The sequence below is a fragment of the Adiantum capillus-veneris genome, chromosome 6, assembly GCF_014529385.1.
Source record: "Adiantum capillus-veneris isolate H3 chromosome 6, ASM1452938v2, whole genome shotgun sequence".
In the NCBI taxonomy this organism is placed as follows: domain Eukaryota; kingdom Viridiplantae; phylum Streptophyta; class Polypodiopsida; order Polypodiales; family Pteridaceae; genus Adiantum; species Adiantum capillus-veneris.
In genome coordinates, this window is record NC_140936.1 from 51,321,889 (window position 1) to 51,331,004 (window position 9,116).

At 46.8% G+C, this 9,116-nt stretch overlaps 1 pseudogene; it reads right to left on the minus strand.

Moving 5' to 3' along the window:
* Positions 1-1,227: 1,227 nt before the first annotated feature.
* LOC147455497 (uncharacterized) lies at positions 1,228-8,512 on the minus strand (annotated as a pseudogene).
* Between the last annotated feature and the right edge of the window lie 604 nt (positions 8,513-9,116).

The following is a 9,116-nucleotide window of genomic DNA, read 5'->3' on the forward strand; positions in this document are numbered from 1 at the left end:
ACGAATAGATACATGCCATGTGTGCTAGAATGGTGGGTGTGTAAGAGTGGTCAAAGGATGCAGTTTTCTCCCCAAAAAGGGGGCGGACAAATTTATGATTTTTGGCCTTCCATAACTCCTACATATGATCTTCGGGTTGAGTAGAGATTGTAGATCTAGAATCCAGACGCCGAGCTCTTTCCATACATATGTTACATGATATACTTTTGCCCGCTAGATTTTAAATTTCATTTTGGGAGGAAATTTGAATTCAAATAAACTAGCCGTTTTACTTGTTTGAATTCGAAAGTTGTCCTTTGATTGCTTTCTTAATACTAAAGGCTTGACTCCCTTAAACTGCCAAATAAAGATGCCCTCCTAGACTCCATTCTCTTCCTAACGGTTCCAGATTCAAATAGTCTCTTGGTTGAGCATAAATGCTCTACCTAGAGGGTGGGCGATGGTGATAGACCGCTTTTGGCGAGTACAAATTAGCGTGTATATGCATGGTTTTATGTACAAGAAGATGTAAATACATGCATTTGGGAGCTTTGCAAAGTGGTTTCAAGTTTTAAAAAATATGTGAGGTTAGTATAGCCCGACTGTGTCGACCCATGGAGGTGCAAGAAGTCCATGCATGGCGGTTTGTAGGTAAGTGGCAGGTACATTGGGCAAGTGTTTGATGGTGTTAGGGGCCAAGTACATCTAGATGGAGCATTTGCTAGAGAAAACTTCAAGGGTTTCTTTCTATCACAGGCGGCAGAAGCAAAGGTTGATATCACAAGCTTGTGAGCGGGACAAGGAGTGCTGGATGAAGGTACCATCAGGTTTGTGATATAGGATTTTGTGCGGGATGTCTGCGCAACACTCTACTATGCTAGATGTGTCACACCACAGGTCGTGCCATGATTTTGGGCCTCTACTCATCAAGATGTTTGCTGCTGTTATGGTTGCATCGAGATTCGGAGCGGCCAATGCTTGTTGTGGTCGCCACTATCGGCCATTATCACAGCATCCAGGGACTTAATTCTTGTGGACCAATTGTGTGTACTTAAAGCCGTGGATCCTGTGGTTCCAAAGCGGGGCCTCAGGTCATGGTACGGGATGTGAAGCTATACACGGAGGACCGCGGGTTGCCTCTCGTGGGAAGGCAGCCCAAGTCGCAAAGTGAACTTTTGTTAAACAGCTTGCCATGATAAAAAAATCGAGGGCGAGCTGCAGTCAGGAAGGAAAGAGCGCCACTTGTTGTTGCATGCAGGTGATGACGAGGAGCCGGAGCCAGTTGCATGAGGAGGATGCAGCCAGAAGCGAAGTGGACAGCCCGAGGGAAAATTAGTCGGCGGCTGCATCTGTGAGGGGCGGCCAGGGCCTGCCGAGAGTGAGGGCGCCATCCACAGAGAAGGGGGCTATGCAGTAGCCGCCACAGTGATGGGGAGAGAGTGCTGCAAGGGTGGGGGCTGCAGGATGATATTCGGGTCATGAGGATGAAGCCAGAGGGGTGGTAGGCTGGCAAAAGCCGTGAGTTGCAGGGGGTGATGAGCAAGGGAGAGTCGTCAACTTGCGAGGCGATGCTATTACAGCCAGGTGCAGGCATTTTTGCAAAGAAGGAAGGAGCACGATCTGGTGAGGAGGTCGCAAGTTGCATGAGGAGAAAAGGGAGGCCGAGCTGCATGCTGGCGAGTCACTGAGGGTCTGGCCATAAACGAGAAGAAGATCACTGGTCGGGTACGGAAGAGAAAAAGCTGGGGTCACCATAAGGTGAGAAGGCCGAAAGCTGTTATTGGAGTCAAGTGCAACGAAAGTAGTTGGAGATTGCCTCTGGTGGGCAGGCATGCAAGGCCGCAAGAGAGTTTGGAAGCCGTATGCAATTGGAGGCTGCCAAGGGAAGAAAAGGGAAGACTTGGCGGAAGAAAAGGGAAGACCACTGACTGAAAATAGTGCTACGGTACATTGGTTAAAGAGAGCTAACACAAGAAGACCAACAGATCCCTACAAGAAGTGGCATCCAATTCTAAGCCCATGGCTCCTAAATAATTAAAGAGAGATATAATTTTTGTTTGTGGATGCCTTGGCTTTATCATCTTTGAATTCTTCATCATCCATCTCATCATCATCATCATCATAATCATCGTCGCTAAGAGCTACGACCGCCAGACCTGAATCATCGATCTCCCTCTCCTCTGTCTCCCCCTTATCCAAAGTAGGAGGTGGAAGAGGGTCGAAGATGGTCTCCACTTCATTAGTGAAAAAAATGGTTCTCCCCTGAGGTGTTATGGAAATTACAAACCAAAGTTTTGGTTGGTAGATTGTTGGGATATAGATGACCTACAATGAGGAAGTTGTGATAGTTTGAAGTTGAGTGGATTATCATATTCGATTGGACAACTGCAGATGAAGGGTTAGGGATGAAATGCATACATGTGCCTGAAGTGCTAATCTTGTGGAGCACATCGGTCTTTTAAGATTGGCAATCGGAGTTTTGCTTGCCAAGATATTGTCCGTTTCACCGAGGACCAGTTTCGTACCAATTTGGTTGCCTTGGCTAGCGTTTCATTTGGGAGTTATTGGGCTTCAACCAGGTTGTAAAATATGGTGAACTTAATAGATCAGTAAGTGCTTGAGGAGCATCTTGTCCGGAGTGTCATCTCTTGCAGTCTATTGAAGGCACTACCATGGTTGATATGTAATTAAATGTGGTGCTCTTAGCACACACATAAAGTTTTTGATGAGCCCCCATTTAAAAGGGTTGAGTCTTGAAGAGAATTGATTGCTCAGAATGCCCAACATGGCAGTGGGAAGTTGGTTAGAAAGTTGTGGTTGGAGAGGCTTTGGTTGACGTATACGCCAAATGAGGTTCCTTTAGAAAATCACATTGAGTTCTTGATGAGCTTTGTGTGTTAAATGTGCTGCTAGGCAATGCCTTGGTTGATGTGCATGCCAAATGTGATTCCTTGGCCGATACATATGCCAAATGTGGTGCATTTATGAAATCAAAGGAGGGCTGCCCATGACCTCAAGAGAATTGGCCGCCCATTGAGTAAAATAGGGTTTAATGGGTGTGAAGGGAGAAAGAAAAATAGAGATGCCATCGCGCAGGCAGCGGGTAGGGGAAGCGAAGGAGACAAAGTATCTCATGGCACGCTTGGTAATGCTGAGACAAGCTCGGTATTGGGTTGAGAGTTATCCAAAAGGGCGTTGCTCCCTCTTTGGTACCATTTTTTGTGAGTTTTGGTGATGTGTTGCAAGTCGCCATGCCACATCTTCCCACAGCCCTAGCAATGACAACCCGTCGCTGCTTAGGGAGGGGATGTTATAAATATAGAAAAAAAGGGATTTTTGGGCATGCAATAAGGGAGGAGAACATGTAGGTGAAGGTAAAGTACAAGGTGATACCTTGGAATGCAAGGCATGAGCACGAAGGTGAAACGGGACATGAAGAGGAAAGGAGTTTCATAGATTATCTTTCTCGCTCTCTCTATCTCGAACTTGAAGGCTACACTCTCTCTTGGCATGAAGAGAGCTCGATCTCTCTTTTACTTGGGACTTGAAGGTTAGTTTCTTTCTCGGTAAAGGACGGCAACAAGACCTCACACAATCTCTTAATTGAAGAAGCAAGGAATACTAGAGAAGCTTGGAGGAATGATTGGCTACAAGCTTTGTCTCTTACTTAGCAGTAATGGACGCGTCAAAGAGAGGGCCTTGGCCGAACCCTTGAAGGCAATTAAAGTAGGAAGAGAAGAGAGAACTCTTTACAATTGCGCAGAGGAGACTTCACCATCATCGTCAAGAGCATCGAGAGTTTTAAGATCATCATTGCCAAGTGATTCATCATCGACATCGGGCGCTCACATACATTTTTTGCTAAGTTAACTTTGCTAAACTCTTGTAAAGGGATTTTAAACTCCTTTGTTTTTGGTTAATCTAATCAACGGTGTTGTTAATGGCCCGCTTGGGTAATACTCCTTATAAATTCTTATGTAATCCAAGTGATGGTGTCGTTGATGGATTCCAGATTTTCCTCCGTGAGTGCATCCAAGAATTGGCCACCCTAACAATTGGCTATATGTGTAATGCCTATGCAGATAATGGAAGTAGCTTCAAGGTGCATCTCGCTAGAAGCTTCAAAAAATCGAGCTCAACAAAGAAAATTCTTTGAATACTAAAGATGACAACCGAGCAGGAAGAATTTTGGCCATCATCAAGCACGGCCAAAACTTTTCTCACGTTGTACATAGTCAGAAATAATCACGGTGCGGCATTTCTTGGTAGTCGTCGTTTCTGATGTAATGCATATTTATGGGTATCTTCAGGGTCAACTGGTTGCAAAGATTTGTGCTCATCGTTATGAAAGTCAGTGCTCCTACATATCTAAACCTAGACAACCCGCCCATGAATTTATGGTGAGCCTTCCTTGACGAGAGGAGGATGCTTCAAAGGGGTCACTCAAAAGAGGTTTTTTCCGGAGTCATGGTCTTGAGAGGCTTTCTCTAGGTGGGAATCGCCCCCTGGCTTCAAAAATAAAAAAAGGTCATGGAGGGGTCACCTGCAATCATAGCGAGCATGGCCTTGCACGCGGGCCGCCGCCAGCAGGGAGAGCCGCGTGTGTGGATATGACAGAGAAAGGGCGGCGCAGTGCTGAGCATGGAGGCCATTCTGGTGTGAGAGAAGGGAACTCAGTGAAATAGAGAGTGAGAGAGAGAGGCTGTTAAGCCAGATGACACGCAGAGGGAGAGAGCCAAGAAGCGATGGCTAGAAGCGTTTGTTGTATTGATTCGAGGAGGTGCAGTTATATACACGTGAGGAGGCAGTTACAAGATGGGCCGTTTGGCATCTGACCACGTGTGTGGGTTGGTGTGTGGGTTGCTGACTGGTGTGATGACATGGATTAATCATCTAACACGCCCCACGCACCCGTAAGACATGTCGTCATACAAGGGCATCCATGTGTTATGGATTCATGGTGAATGCGAAGCTACATGCTTTGGCTTTTATACAATGAGCATGCTTATGCAACCTTAACATAATGGAGTTATGAACGAGGCTGGAAATTGATTCAGCTAGGGTCAATGGTTGCCTTCATCAAGAGTCGAATCTTCAACTCTGATCTTCGCTTTGTATGTGATTTGGTATCCTTTGACAGGTCCACTGCGTGCACGCTTTCACGATCTTGAACATGACATTTTTGCCTCCTCAAGAGAGATGAAACCATGAAATCATCATTGAATGTCAAAGTTGATGTTGAGGATAAGGTGAATTGATTGTAGAGACATGCCAACTGATAGAAGAGAATGGTTATGTGTATCAGCTGAGCGGAAAGGTAAACAGCCCTCTGTAGTTTGGCGAGGGATGAGTTTGGAGGCTCCAACAGGGCAATGTTGGGGTTGGAGGGAATCAGTAGCTGATGATGAGGATGGGTGTGCACTCAAAGGAGAGGTATGAAATGAGCCTTGGCATGCTGACCAGGAGGGACTCCACCACCAGTATCAAATGGAGCATAGACGAGTGTGAGAACAACAGGCATGCAGGAAATCTCGGCCACAATAGGCTCACCTGAAGGTTGTGCGCCTGCAACTCCTTCTTCAGCAAGAATTGCAGCAGGGTGGTCGTCGATGGCATGGTCTTCATCTGCAGCAATGGTTTTGTAGACATCACCACCAGGATCAAAGGGGGTAGAAGAGACAACTCTTAGCAAGGGAAAGTTTGCTGTATCATGGAGCTGAGAATTGGTTTGAGGGAAAGGCTCACTTGGAAAAGGTTGGATTAGAGTAGCCAATTGGATGGGAGGTTGGGAGGTTGCTACATCATGAGCGGATGGCTCAAGTTGTTGGAGATAGCACTGAATTTGAGTGAGCATTTGCATGCTTGATGCATTGGGGTTCTGCATGAAGCGGAAGAGGTAGTTGGGAGCAAGGTACATGTCCGGTTGCTTACGGGAGACAAGGTAGAGAACGTTGATTGTGTGATCATTAGTCCTGCGTGGATCATCGTGCCTGCGAGGGTTGATGGCACTCGAAGGTTTTGAGTTGGAGCTGCATTTGTGAAAGCAACCTTTGCAGTAAACGCATAAGGATGGAGGATGGTAGGGATCTTGAGCGATCTTGACCTTCACAACAAAGGGTGGCACATATCGGGCCTGAGTTACACAAGCTAAACTGAAATGGCCGAATGCTTGAAGATCGGGAGTAGAAGGTGCTATGGAGCTGCGACTCGGAGGTCCACCATTCCTGCGGGGATGGACGCCAGAAGAGTGGCAAGGGGTTTGATTGTCGCAGTGAATGGAAACCGGTTCACAGCAATCAAGCAAATCCAAGTTGAAAGGTGTGGGCACACTTGTGATCACTTCCAACAAGGTTGAGGATTTGAGGGCTATACCATTGTCAGCAGCAGCAGGGGCGCCATCTCTTTTGACAGCAGCAGGAAAGGTTGCAATAGCATCTGCAAGTAGGGGTTGAGCGGGAGCTTGCAGAGTGTTTCCAAGGTGGGCAGTGCCGCGTGCAAGGAGGGATGACGCGATGGCATTTCCAGTTGCTTGGTGGGCGGCACCAATGTCGGCATTGGCGTGAGCACCATCAGTTTTGATTGCTGCAGGTTTTTTAACATCAGACTGGGCTGTGTGAAGCGCCATGAGAGGCCTTGAAGAGAGCTTCACGGGGTTCACAGTAGAAGGTGTGGGTTGATCATCCACAATATCTGCTCCAACCAATTTCCCAAGGAAGGCGTTGATGATGGTTGAATCATCATCACCTTCAGCACCTTCAACAGTGGCGTTCAGAGTGGACAAATACTGGCCCCGAAAGGATGGAGGCATGCCTGGCCACATTGGAGCAATAATGTCACAAGTAGTTAAATGTGTCGTCGTGATCGCATCAGCAACAGAAGCACTAGCAGGCGTGTCTGCAGCGCGAGAAGGCCGTTCATGGGTTTGGCCTGCAGCTTTTTGGGTTGCGCCAGGGAAGGTGTTGGTGGTGCCAACAACCAGGTCGCATGGTGGGTTGGCTATGCTTGCAAGGGACTGGGCAGGGTGGATAGCTTGGACCAAGGCGGTAACGAGGGCAGCAAGGTTATGGTTGGCTTGTTGGACACTGCCTGCAAAACAGGCCACGTTGGGGCAGGTTGTACCACAGGAGTAGGGTGGTTTGCATGATGGGCATCGATGATTGCGCCGTGGCCATCAGCACCACCAATAAGGGGCAACACAGGAGCACACAAGGGCTCTTCAAGGGTGGGGTTGTCCATGCAGCCACATATTGAGGAACTCACCAGGGAGGAGGCTCCGCAGAGGACTCGACTGGCTCTCCGCAAGGCCACCAAGAGAACTAGGATGAAGTTATTTGCCCATATAAGCAGCAGGAGCAGCGCATGAGGTATGGGATAGCGCCTCCCAGGAGGAATAGTGGCGGACTCATGGGTGGTTTTTGTATCAGCAATGAGCGGTTGTGTGGTTGCTTGCAACGGGCAGCCTTGGAAGATGGGAGAAGGAGAGGGCTTCACCATGAAATCAGAAAGAGGCAGGGTATGATAAACAGCAGTGGGGCCTTTCGGTTGTCTGTTGGGGTGCCTTGTGACAAAGGAGGCTCCACAACTCTGGCATGGCTGACTCACAGAAAGGGTGGCGAGGTTCTGTGCCCATAGCTGCAGGAGAAGTGCAAGAGACTCCATGGTGGGGCTTCCACAGAAGAGGAAGGATCTTCTACTGCGATGATACCATGTGAGAGAAGGGAACTCACTGAAAGAGAGAGTGAGAGAGAGAGGCTGTTAAGCCAGATGACACGCAGAGGGAGAGAGCCAAGAAGCGATGGCTAGAAGCGTATGTTGTAATTATTTGAGGAGGTGCAGTTATATACACGTGAGGAGGCAGTTACAAGATGGGCCGTTTGGCATCTGACCACGTGTGTGGGTTGCTGACTGGTGTGATGACATGGATTAATCATCTAACATCTGGGAGCCTTGAGAAGGCTTCCAGTTGCAGAAGCCTATAAAAAGAGGGAGCACCATGAGCTTGAGGGGCACCAAGAGGACGCCGCTCAGAGCTGGGGCCGCTCAGAAAAGAGAGGAGGCGAGGTGTCCATACTAAGCAAATGCGGCACACCCTGAGGGGGGGAAAGCTCTCAGGGCCATTGCCTTGAAAAGGGTTCAGAGCTCCCATCATGGAAGGGGCAGCTACAGAAGCCTAGAGGGAGTGCAATTGAAGGGGCTTGGCGTCGATAGGCCAAGAACAGCTACAGAAGGGGGAGTTTCAGGTGAACCACCACCTGCAGAAGGAGGGGAGATGACAGAACTACAGGCAGGATGGTTGGATGCACTATTGGGAAGGTGCTCCAGGTTGGAAACCTGCAAGCGTAGAAGCTGCTAAGAGTTTTGAGAGGTCTGCCATATTATTGAAGGTCCACCAAGGTAAGGGAATTCAAGGAACTTTGGACGTGTTTCTAGATAGTAAGTTAGAGTACATGCTCAATAATTCCTAGTTACAAGTAGGAGTTTTCACATTTAATCTAGCAAGTAAGCTAGCAATTTTCTAATTCATCTAGAAAATCACAAACTCCTTTATAGTAACTTGCTCTTGGGTGTTTTGATCTAGTAAGTTCATGTAGTAAGTCATAAACTCCTATATAGAAACCTGTTCTTGGACATCCTTGTCTAGTAAGTCATGAACTCCAGTATTGTAGCTAGCTCTTTGGCACCCTCATCTGGTAGTTTATAAACTCCTATATAGCAAAGGGTGTTTCATCTAGTAATTTATCACTTACTATGGATCAAGTAATTATAGTAAGTTTGTCTGTCCCTAATTTCATTTTAGTAAAAATTCATTAAGTATAGTTAAACAACTGATTATTGACAAATATCATGGTTACTCGCTCGATCATCAACTAAGTTTCTTAATTGATATATTTGTTGATAATATAATAAGAAACAAAATAAAGTCTCATAGTTGTAGACAAAGCTATAAAAGGGAAGGGATCAAAACATTTTATATCTCACACACTCTATCATTGATTTGCAAGTACCACAACTGTACACATTGTCCTTAGAAAGGAAAAGATATTACAAGATGATGGAGATTATTGTAAATTTTTTGAACAATTTATGTTATATTCATCCAAATGATATTAATGATACAATTCTAAACACAAACTAAA